A 12,059-nucleotide genomic window follows, 5' to 3' on the forward strand; every position below is an offset into this window, starting at 1 on the left:
TGGTGGCTTAGAATAAGCAACTGCCATTTATTATGTCTCATGGTTCTGTGGTTGGCCTGGGCAGTCCCTTTGCCAGTTTCCCTTGGGCTCATGTGACTCCAGTCACCCGAAAGGCCAGCTGGACAGGATGGTCAAAGGTGGCCTCAGTCACATCTGGCAGATTGTGCTGGCTATTGGCTGGGCAGCCTCAGTTCTCCTCCATCCTCCAGTAAGGTAGACTGGCTTCCTTCCCTGGCCAGGCCACATTCCAAGAGGGCCAAAACCAGAAATAGCAGGATTTCTTGAGACCTAGTCTCTGGAAGTCACAAAATACTACTTTCACCAAGTCGTATTGGTCAAAACAAGTCTCATGGTCAGCCTGGATTCAGGGTTAGAGGATAGGCTCCACCTCCTTTTTTAAACATTTATTTTTATTTATTTATTTGGCCGCATGGGGTCTCAGTTGTGGCACATGGGATCTTTGATTTTCATTGCAGTATATGGGATCTCTTAATTGCAGCATGTGGGGTCTAGTTTCCTGACCCAGAATTGAACCCAGGCTCCCTGCATTGGGGTTGCAGAATCTTAGCCACCAGACCACCAGAGAAGTCCCTAGATTTCACCTTTTGATAGGAGGAGCTGCAGAGAATCTGTGGCCATATGTATTTAGTCTACCACAAGCTAGAGTAGTTTTGCCTGTTCTTCTTGTTGTTGTTCGGCCACTAAGTCATGTCTGACTCTGCTACCCCATGGACTGCAGCATGCCAGGCTCCTCTGTCCTACACTATGTCCTGGAGTTTGCTCAGATTCTTGTCCATTGCATCGTTGATGTTATCTATCTCATCCTCTGTCGTCCCCTTCTCCTTTTGTCATCAATTTTTCCCAGCATCAGCGTCTTTTCCAGTGAGTCGGCTCTTCACATCGGGTGATCTTTAAATAAATGGACTTCTTAAGTATATTCTCCACGTCCCTATTAGTGCAGTGGTAAAGAAAGCAGGAGACACGGGAGACATAGGTTCGATCCCTGGGTCAGGAAGATCTCCTGGAGGAGGGCATGGCAACCCACTCCAGTATTCTTGCCAGGAAAATCTCATGGACAGAGGAGCCTGGGGGACTACATAGTCCACAGGGTTGTAAAGAGTCAGACAAGACTGAAGTGACTGAGTACACAAGTATATTACCCATTGTATCTGGCTTTTTGGGTCCACATTATGTTCATAATACTTACCTGTATCGTTGGATATAGTTGCAGATTGTTTGTTCTCGTTGCTGTGTTGTATTTCATTGTGTGGATACACTGATTTATCCATTCTACAGTTGATGACCATTTGGGAAGTTTTCATTCTTGGGGCGTATGACTAGCACTGCTGTGAATGTTCTAGTACGCGTTGTTGGGTGACCACATGCACACGTCTCTGTGGACCTGGAAATGCTGGGTTGATGATAGACCATGGGCTAGGGGATGCGTGCAAACTGTTCAAGGCGGTGACCATTACATGCCCCACCAACCCTTGTTTGGGAGGCCCAAAAGACCTTTGTGGAGGAGAGTGAAGTGGTTAATGGGGGTTTTAGAGAGGCTCCCCAGCTGAATATGGGCTGGAGAGGTGTCTCTGACCCCAGGGTTCCCTGTAATGTCCCCTCTCTGTCCTGCCCCTGGCCTCAGGCCTCCTGGCTGGGAAAGGAGGACCATCAGACCAGAGGACTCTTTTCTGAGTTTGATCATTACTGCAGTTTTTCCTATCCCAGAGCCCTCCTACTGCCCTTCCTCTTTTACCCAGAATCCACTTTCTACAGCTAGCCTCATCCCCCAACGATCAGGGAAGCTAGGTGCCTGCATCAACTGACACATGAAGATGCAGGAGCTAGAAGGGACTGCCATGGCTGCCTCCAGGCAGTGGACAAGACAAGCAGATTTGGGCTTTATTTCTGGCCTTGCTCTCTCTTGCAATGGGACCTTGGGAACCCTACAATGGGAACCCTTCCCTTATTGGGACCTCAGTTTCCTTGTATGTGAATTGGCAGAGAAAGGAGTCAACCTCCCCAAGTCTCTTTTCTCTCACCAACCTGAACTCTGGGTTCTGGAATCTAACAGAGGCAAGGGCATGAGGAGGCCCATGGAAAGCTTGGCAGGCTTCTGGACTTTAGGGCACATGTCAATTGGCCCATTTTGTTCAATTTATTCACTGACTATCTTCACTGCTCCACTCATCCATCCATCCATCCATTTATCCATCCAGCAGTCTCTGTGGCCTTGTGAGCCTCAGAGGACAGATATAAACTAGGCCTCACTCCTGATGTCCAGGAGCTTTGCTCACAGGGGAACCCGGCCAATAGAAAGCTGGGGTGGGGGGGCAGGGAACATGGTCAGCCGGACCCAAGCCACTGCAGGATGAACAAAGAAAGGAGCAGCAGGTCAGTGAGGCCTCCATGGGAACTTCTGAGCAGAGTGAGGCTTTGAAAGACAGAGACATGGGGGAAAGGGCTCCAGACAGAGTACCCAGCTTATCCAAAGGATGGGGTTCCTGGGGGGCAAGGCTGACTGCAACACAGTGATGGGTGTCCCAGCATGGCTGCAACTGTAATACAGGGTACAGAGGAGCTGACTTTGGTGCTGGGGCCAGCTCTGGACCTCTGACTTTTACTTGGAGTGGAGGAGGGGGGCAGCATCCAGTTTCTAGCGTGGCTCCACTTCTGTGGGCCTGCTCAACTCTCCAGGAGGTGGCCAGAGGGGCCTGGGCAGCAAGACCTAGAGGTGGGTGAAGAGGGTTGGGGCCCTCAGGTTCAGGCTTGGAGCTCACTGCACCCTCTCCTCTCTTCCACAGGACCTGCATCAGCTCTGTTCAGCCAGGTTGGACTGCTGGGGCCACAGCTTCCTTCCCCTGTGACTGCCTTTTCCTGACACCCTTAGCAGCCTCCAGTCCCAGTGGTCAGCAGAGACCTTGGCAGGTAAGCAGAATGAGCTGTGCCCTGACCCTAGGTGTCTGCAGGTATGGGACTCAGCCCAAGTGGCTGGTGCTGTTTCAGGGCTTAGAGAAGCAGGAGCTGGGCTGTCATCACTGAGGAATTAGGGGAAGGGGTTTATTTCTTAATTTTCACTTCTCCTTGGCCTCCTCCTCTCAGAGGGAGCCAGAGAGTGGAGGGTTGCGGGGAGGGATATACCCTAGCCTGACACTTGAACTTCAGGTTTTATCCCGTTGCCAACTCCCAGTGTAGTGTTGGATAGCCCTGTCCCTTCGCTTTTGAGAGACTCAGTCCTCTCATCTAGCTCATGAAAATAATAATAATAATATCCTCTAACATTCTGAGCACTTAACTATATGCCAGGCACTATGCTAAGTACTGTGTAGTTATTAACTCTTTCCATCTTCATCACAGCCCTGTGAGGTGGGTGCTGTTATCCTCCCTGTTGTACAGGCGAGAAAACTGAGGTTTGTGGTCTGAAAGGAGCTTGCCCAAGGCCACACTCCTGGCTGAGCCCCCACGGGGTTCACTTCCAGGTCTGTGTGGCTCCAGTGTGCCAGTTCCTGACATCTGGTTCATTCCGCCCATGGCCTTGCCCCCTCTCTGCTGGTCTTTTTTTGTGGGTGGGCATCAAGAGATCATGGGTGTCCTCAGTTGGCTGGTAGGAAGTATGAGGTTAGGAAGGATGCCATGATATGGGATGGGGATTAACACTGGAGTTTCATGTAGGTATGGGGAGGCTGGAATCTAGGAAATCTTCTCGGAGGAGATGGCCCAGGTTATGATCCAGAATGTCTCTGAGAGGACTAAGATTTTCCTGAGGAAGAAGATCATTTATAGTTACATGTGAACATGAGGTTTTCATCTGGAAGTATAGATAGACATACAAGTCCTAGAGGGTTCTTCCACCCCATAGTCATACCTGTGTCCATGAACATATGTGTACATACATACTCTACACAGGCAACGTGTGCTTGTAAACCTGTCCCTGCATGCTAAGGGGCTACAGATGTGCATGCATACACAGCCATGAATGGTTGTGTGTGCACAGATACACACAGAAACCTGTAGAGGCATGCTCCCTCTCCCACATATACACACAGACATCACTCGTGCATGCTGTAGACATACATGTGCACAGACTTGCTGCACACATACACTTATAGATGCATGTTCACAAACTTCTGTGTTGACTCTTTACACAGATACACAGACTCAGGTTCTTATGACACATGGTGTCTCCACACACACACAGGGATGCACTCACATGCACACACAGGGAGGGATGTGTTCCAAGGAGAAAGGACCATGGCACAGGGGGCATGAGTTCTGACTGGTATGTTCTCTGGTGAGGGAAGAGATCTGGGAAGGATCCTCAGGAGGTGACAAGTGAGCTGAGCATTGGAAGGCAGGGAGAAATTTGCTAGGTTGATATAAAGGAGGAAAGAGAAGCCCAAGCAGAAGGTCCGGCTCTTGCAAAGTCCCAGAGGAATGAAAGTTTGTGGCTGATTCATGTTGACGTATGGCAGAAACCATCACTATTTTGTAATTATCCTCTAATTAAAGAAAAAAAGTTCATTTATTGGCCCTCTGCTTCCTCTCCCAACATGTCCACCAGAATCTCCTAGAATCAGGTCTGGCTATATAATTTGCAGGGCCTGGTTCAGAACAAAATTGTGGGGCCTGTCACTCAAAAATTATTAAGGATTTCACGACAGTAGCCATAGAACATTAAACCAAGAGTGGGTCCTTTTGAGCCTGGGGCCCCACACAACTGCCCGTGAAGCCAGCACTGCCTAGAATAAGTGAAGAACGGACTTCACACGCAGGCTCCACAAGTCACTGACAGACCCAGTGACCTTGGGCAGGTCCCACATCACCCTATGAGACTCATCTGTCCGAGGGAAAGATGTTGCCCTCTCCACCAGCTGCAGAAGCCCCAGTGGAGCCAGCATCCAGCTCATCTCAAGAATCTAGGGACAGTGGCTTCATTGAGGTGGGATCACAGCCCACCCCCCAGCAGGCAGTGGTGTTCAAGGGCTTCATGATGTGCACTGTCTGCCTTTGAGCCCTGTCCCTACACACTTTGGAAACCTGGTGTTGGTGTGCTTTTCCTAATCCACAGGGGCAGAGGGTGTTGGGGGCTGCTCTGCGTCTTATTTGCAGAGTCTCCTGCTTCATTGCCCCTTGCCTGCTCTTCTCTGTTTGGCTAACTCACTTCTGTGGGCCAGATGCCGTGGAGCCTTCTCTGACCCCAGGCCCGCCCTCCTGACCTCCGCCCTGTGACCCCCTCCAATAGCTACAATGACCTCTTGTTACTGTAGAGCTCTTTATAGTGTGTAAGCTCTTTCACACCCCATCAGGCCATTGAGAAAGCCCTTGAGAGGTTCTATACCCTTTGCCAGACTGGAAAACAGAGGCCCAGAGTTGCAATCCCTAGCCTAGTTCCCAGGCTGAGGTCAGGCCCACCTCAGGAAGGGGTGTAGACAGTGGCCACAGAGGGTGGCACCTGGGCTCTGCTCCAAGGCAGCTTCCCATTTCAGCATTTTGGAAGACAAACTCTCCCAGCCCCTGACGCAGGAGAGGCCCCGCAGGTGCTAGGGTTGCTGAAGAGGACCCAGCGGGCTGGAGATCTGTTCAGCTGAGTACACAAGCCCCCAGCCCTACCCACCTCTGTGAGTGACTTGGCCCGATTCCCTCAGCCTGGCAAACTGGAGCCAGGTCTGGGTCATGACAGCCAACCCAGCTGGACACAGAGGATGTCTAGTCGGGGCCATGACAACTGCCCCCTCTGGCTGGCACTTCATTAAAGGTACTCAGCACACCTTTGGTGGATGACTGCAGAGGGCAAGGATGTGGTGAAGGGTATGGACACCGAGCCTCAGTGTTGGGGTTGTCCAGACTCTTCACACTCCTCTCTTTGTAACTTCAGATGAGTGGCTTAATCTCTCTGTACCTCATTTCTTCATCTCTAAAATAGGGATAATAATAGAACTGACCCCACTGAGTTGTGAGGAATTCAATAAAGTCATCCACATAAACCCTTGCTGCAGTGCCTGAGATGAGGTTAGCACTCCACGGCATTGATGGTAGGTAAGCAGGGAGGGCTGGGTGATGGGGCTGCTCCCCAGGGCTGTGGGCACACAGGGAGAGACATGGTTGGATTGTCATTTCAGAGAGGCTGTAGGGGGACAGCGGGGGTTGAGGTTTCATATGAAGCAGTTTCAAACAGCTGTGGATGAGAGCTCTGTGGGCAGGGACCTGGGTTGAGAGCCCCTCTAGCCCTGAGCTTGTGGCTTCACACTGACAGCATGAACACCATCAGCTGTCAGTCAACAGGTTTCCAGGGCTACATGGCACAAGGCAAGTTTGGGCCTGGCTTTGACAACCTTGAATGCCAAGCCCAGCTCATGGCGGATCTGGCTGTGGCCACACAGAGCTTGGATTCCAGGGTCCCCATGTGGCGTGCATGTCAGCCTCCAGCGCCAGCTGGGAATGCACAGACTCCTTTCCCTCCTTGGAATTTACTGCCAGCAGTCCAGGCCTGTCCACCCCCAGCCTCTGCAGCCAGCACTGACCCTGCAACCCCTCACCCAACCTGGAGCTGGAAATACAGTCTACAGCCCACTGGTCGTCCCTCCCCAAGGTGGGGGACCCTCTGGGTCAGCAAGGTGGGCCACAGTCCTCACAGGCCCTCCAAGCAAAGTTTTCGTTTAAGCCTCAGTCCTGCTGCAGACCTGCTGTATGTCCTTGGACGAGCCACCATCCCTCTCTGAGCAGTGGTTCATTGATCTGTAAAACCAGAGGCTCTGCTGAGACAGGTCAGGGTTCACAACCTGCAATGTTCTCAAATGTCTCAACAACCCAGGGACACTCGGATTAGCCCACTGTGTAGATGAAGAAGCTCAAGGCTTAGTCGTGTCTGACTTTTGCAACCCCGTGAACTGTATAGTCCCTGGAATTCTCCAGGCCAGAATACTGGAGTGGGTAGCCTTTCCCTTCTCCAGGGGATCTTCCCAACCGAGGGATCGAACCCAGGTTTTCTACATTGCAGGCGGATTCTTTACCAGCTGAGCCATGAGGGAAGCCCAAGAATACTTGAGTGGGTAGCCTATCCCTTCTCCAGGGGATCTTCCCCACCCAGAAATCGAACCAGAATCTCCTGCATTGCAGGCAGATACTCTACTAACTGAGCTATGACAGAAGCCCCAAAGCATGAGAGGTTTAGAAATATATACAGGGTCACAGTGCTACCTATGGAGCTGAAATTCAGCCCAGTTTTACCTGATACCATAATGTGTGTTTTCCCCACTACGTCTGTCTCTGGTAGCCACATGTGTGTTTGCTGGTGAACCATTCACTGTCCATCATAGTGGGTTGAACACTTGCTGGACTCTGGCACTGGGCTAGGCGCTCGCATCCCCGGTGTCTCTTTGAGTGCTGGGTGAACAGAGCCCTGGCCTTGCGTGGAGGTCACGAAGTCTACCATGCAGTGTGTGCTAGCTAGGTGGAGGCTCTCGGCATGTGAAGGCAGTAGGAAATGGGAGGGACAGCTCTTCTCTGGTGCAGGAGAAGGCAGGCAGGGGAGACTGCCTGGAGGAGGGGTCTAGATCCCTACACAGAGGAGTGAGGGAACAGGGTCTTCCTGGGGTCTCTGCACAACTTGGTGGGATAGGTCAGGAGTTTAGCTGAGAAAGGACACTTCACTCAGCCACACCTGGGAGCAGGTACTGAGGCAGCTCCCGGGGGCCATAGAGTTTGACCTTTATCCTGCAGATTGCAGGGAGCCAAAGGGGGCTGTGGAGCCGTGGAAGCTCCTCTGTGAAGGCCACGTGTGGGGACTGGCCTCGGCCTGGAAGCAGAGGCTCATAGCTCACCAAGACAGTGGCAGCGGGGAGGGGCTGGCAGCGGGGAGGGGCAGAGCTGGGGGTTTGTGTACCCCAGCTGGCCACACCTCCAGCACACCAGGTCCTCTTCAGCAACCCAGGCACTTTGGGACCTCTCCTAGGTCAGCAGCTAGGCATCTTTCCCAGAGGGATGCCAGTCTGCCCAAATGCTGAAATGAGAAGCTGCCCCAGAGCAGAGCCCAGGTGCCACCTTCTGTGGCCACAGTCTGCACCCCTTCCTGATGTTAGCCCAGAGGTGGGGCTGGAAGGGAGCCAGGAACAAACCTGTCCAATGACATGGTGGACACAGAGAGATCCAGGGCCCAACCCAGGGTCACGCAGCATCATCACGGCAGTTGCAGGAGGCTGACGGCCTAGACAGGAGGCATCCTTTCAGGGGGTGACAGGATGGTCCCCTGGTTCTCCCAGAGTCTGGTGGGAGCCTTGCGGTTGTCTGTGGGGCTGCCCTTGTACCCCAGGGAGCACTGACCTCGGCCACCAGCAGGGCTCTCTGAGGACAAGCAGGGATTTGGTGAACTACACCAAGAAGGATTCCTTGGGTGTTACTCACAGCGGGTGTTTTCCCTCCCTGTGGTGTTTGCTCACCATCCCTCTCTGAGCCCTAGAGTTTGTTTTCCTCTGGTCCGGGAGCCACATACTCAGGGTGAGGGCAGCCACACCCATGCCCTGTGTCCCAGGTCCAAAGCCTCGGTGACCTTGCGGGCAGGGAACAGACACTGGGTGGGGCTGCGAGGGTGGCCTCTTTATTTGAATCATAGCATCTCCACTGCTTGGGAGAGGAATGGCCTTAGGAAATCATCTGGCCCAACCCCTCGTGGTACCGATGGGGAAACTGAGGCTCAGAGGGTGGAGGGTACACCCCAAAGTGGCCCAGCGTGGCACTGCAGGCTTTGAACTGAGCTCACTGCCACCCTAAACTGTGTGGATGCCGGCAGGGCCCAAGTCCTACAGCTGATGTGACCAACTGTGGGGTGTGGTGCTTGCAGAATTGCAGGACCCACCCCTGAGGGCCTGGGGGTGCAGAGTGGGGGGCCTGGAAAGTTCTGGGGATGTGGAGAGCAGAGCAGGGCGCCCTCAGACCTGGCTCTGTGAAGGCCTTGTTTGTACTCCACCTCCTGTAATCACCAGCTCCTGCCAAGGCCTGCGACCCTTATTATTCTCCTCCCTTCTGTTTACGCCGACAGCCCAGTGGGGTCTGGAGGTTGTAGGCCCAGAGGCCAGGGCAGAGAGAATGCTCCAGAGTCAGGCTCCGATCAGAAAGCTAACAGGACGCAAAAGGGTGAGGAAGGAAAGTGGACTCTGGAAACCTGAGGCCACCCGTGTCCCTTGTCAGCCCCCTTCGCCGAGCCACAGCAGGGTGCCCAGCGACCAGTCTACAGGAGGCTGCTGGATCTGCAGTCGCTAGGATGAGTTCTCAGGGTCCCCAAGGAGGGTTCCAAGTCAGGGAAGGCTTCTTGGAGGAGGTGGAGTTCTAGCTGGTTCCTCAAGAATGGACATTATTGTGATCTGAAAGCATTCCAAACACAGGGACCAGCTGGGTCATGGCTTCGAGGCAGGCACTCTGAGGACAGATCGGTCGTGCCAAGCATGGGCAGTGAAGGAAATAAGGTTGGAGATGCCCCCTACAGGCCAGATGGCAGAAGAAGGAGGAAGTCTGTACTTTCTAACTTGCTAAACATCCCTGAGAGATTCCCCGCCCCGCTTCTGTACCTGTTTGCCTCAGATCTCCTCGGAGTTCCAGGCAGGCCACAGCAGGTCAGGGCCGCAGTGGAAGAGCCTACCTTTGGGGAGGGTGTGAGCAAGTGCCAGGGTCCTAGGCTTCCCCCGGGAGCTGGTGGGCAACTGGCCAAGGATACCAGGGGACCCAGGCTTTGCCAGAAGTCTTCCCCAGGCAGGGAGAATGGGGGACTCAGCCCTTGGGGCACTCTTCTGCTTGCTAAGAATCCAACTCCCAGAGTCGAATACGAAGCTGAGCGTCTGAGGGGGAGGTAGGCTGAGCAATGGGCTTTCTTCTCCTTCCTGTGACCAGTTGCCTCTTTCCTTCTTCTAGGGAAGGTGTGTGGGGCAAGGGTGGGAGTAGGTGACCCTCCCCTAGACTTTGGGCTGGCTCAGAGCCTGACGGAGAAGAGGCAGCCCTTTGAGCTATGTGTGCCTGTGATCTGCTGCAGGAGCTGTGGGTGCCTGATGCCCCCAAGGGCTCAGCCCAGGTTGTGTTCACGGCCCACAGAAGCCTCCCTCTCTCCTTGCCTATCAGCAGAGCAGCACCTAGGGGCCCTTGGCCTCTTGGTACCCAGGATTTCACACATCTCCCGCAGTACTCTGCCCAGCAGCTGCTCAGGCTCCCATCAGCTTGGGGCTGGTCTGGGGTCCCACTTAGGAAGCCTAGAATTCACTTCCTGGAGTAGTACAACAGCCCTTCCACACCAGGAAGGGCAAGCTGGCCTCATAGCAAAGTTTCTTCATGACCTCTGGCTCCTGTACCCTCAAAATAGATGGGCTTCTCAGGGGCCCATTTTCCACGGGGGAATTAGAATCAGAGAAGGCATGAGACTCGGCCAGGGTCATGGGGCCAAGGCAGGACTCACCTTGGATTCCAGGTGGTAGTCAGACTCCTTTTGGGATGGAGCCAGGGTTTTCTGCTCAGGCTTACAGCAGATGGGCCAGGGCTTGGGAAGAGGGGGTGGAGGAGGAGAGCTTCTGGGGGATGAGGAGCTTAAGGGAGAGGTCCCGAGTCACTGTCTCTCCTCCTTGGCTCCAGTTACTCTAATTGGCGGGTCCGCTAGTGGTGCTGACATTTACCTGGTAGGGAGACAGGCCTCCTCCCTCTTGAATCAAGATGCTAAAAATAACCAGGTCCAGCTTCCCAGGGCCCCTGCCCAGCTATCGCCTGCCTGCCTGCCTCGGCGACCTTTCTCCTGGGTGCTGGAAGCTAATTGCTTCACGAGAGTGTGGTTTCTCGTGCTGAGGACTTCGTAGGGGTCTGAGCAGGGATGGTATTGCTCCTGAAACTGAAGAGGGCTCTCTGCATGGCCTACTGTCCCTCCCCAGTATTGGGGTTGTGGGCCCCTGCCAAGACCCCAGCACCCACCCCGTTTTCTCCCTGGGTGCAGTATCCTGACAGGCTGGCCACTCCAGCCCTAGATACTTAAGCCCCTTCCTTGAACTGCTGGAGTTTATACCGGTACCCCTCCTCCTCAGAATTATTCAGTGCTCACCTTGAGGCATGTACCATGTCCAACACAGTTGTCCAAGGTGTGGCTTCCTACCTTCATGCTGCATGTTCATCCTGCAGGCTAGAGGAGCCCAGACTTTAGGGCTGGATATGTTTAAATCCAGTTGTGAAACCTTAGCTCATTTCTGAGCTTCTGTCTCATCTCTGAAATGGGCATTGTGACTGACTTTATAGTGTCGCTGCAAGAATGAAACGAGGTAACATGGAGAAGGTTTCAGGTCAAGAGAGCCACTCCCTTCTGACCCCTGGCCCCACCCGGCCCTGCCTGTCCCAGGCCAGGAGGAGGCCTGAGCACTTCTGGGGGTTTTCCTTTCTCTTGCTCTGTAAATCAGCCCTGGAAGCCCCCTACATGTGGTTGATGTATGTGGACTGGAAGAGGAAAGTCTTAAAAGACCCAGGCTGAGAACTAGGGACTGGTCCCCCTCAGAAACAGGGGTCTCTTCCCATTCCTGTGCACGTTCTGAGTGCCCTGCCACACCCGTCCCACCTGTGTGTTTTGTCCAGTTCTTGCCCTGGGTCAGTGTGATCAGATGTGTTGACATTGGCCTACGTGTCCCTGGCTGTGGGGTGAGCCCCATGGAAATGGAAGTGGTTTTCTGGGCTCTATTCTCACTCACTATGAGAACCTGGGCTGGTGGCTTAGCCTCTCCACGCCTCAGTGTCCTCTGAAAATGGGATAATAATGACTCTTCTGCCATCAACACTGTGAGATTAAACCAGCCGTGCTGGTATGGCGCTTCGGACAGGGCCTGGCACAGAGGGAGCCCTTGGTGCATGTCCTCTGGTCCTCTTAGCACTCACATTAGTCGTAACCATCCATGGTAGTAATAGCAGCCCCCACCCTTGGTTGAATGATGAGTATCAGAGGCTGTGTCAGAGGCTAAGCACTTAACAGTCATTATTTAACTTAATCTCCATGACAGCCCTACACAAGGTACTCCTATAATCTCTACATTCCAAAGGAAGAAATCTGAGGCCCA

At 53.5% G+C, this 12,059-nt stretch overlaps 1 protein-coding gene across 3 annotated transcripts in view; it reads left to right on the forward strand.

Moving 5' to 3' along the window:
- The first annotated feature begins 2,836 nt into the window (after nucleotides 1-2,836).
- ZMIZ1 (zinc finger MIZ-type containing 1) overlaps nucleotides 2,837-12,059 on the forward strand; it is a 191,287-nt gene continuing 182,064 nt past the window's right edge. For all 3 annotated transcript variants that reach the window (XM_070470918.1, XM_070470920.1, XM_070470919.1), the window contains exon 1: nucleotides 2,837-2,925. The gene's annotated coding sequence lies outside the window, so the exon portion shown is untranslated. The remainder of the gene's footprint in view (nucleotides 2,926-12,059) is intronic.

Source organism: Odocoileus virginianus, chromosome 7 (assembly GCF_023699985.2).
Source record: "Odocoileus virginianus isolate 20LAN1187 ecotype Illinois chromosome 7, Ovbor_1.2, whole genome shotgun sequence".
NCBI classification, from domain to species: Eukaryota; Metazoa; Chordata; class Mammalia; order Artiodactyla; family Cervidae; genus Odocoileus; species Odocoileus virginianus.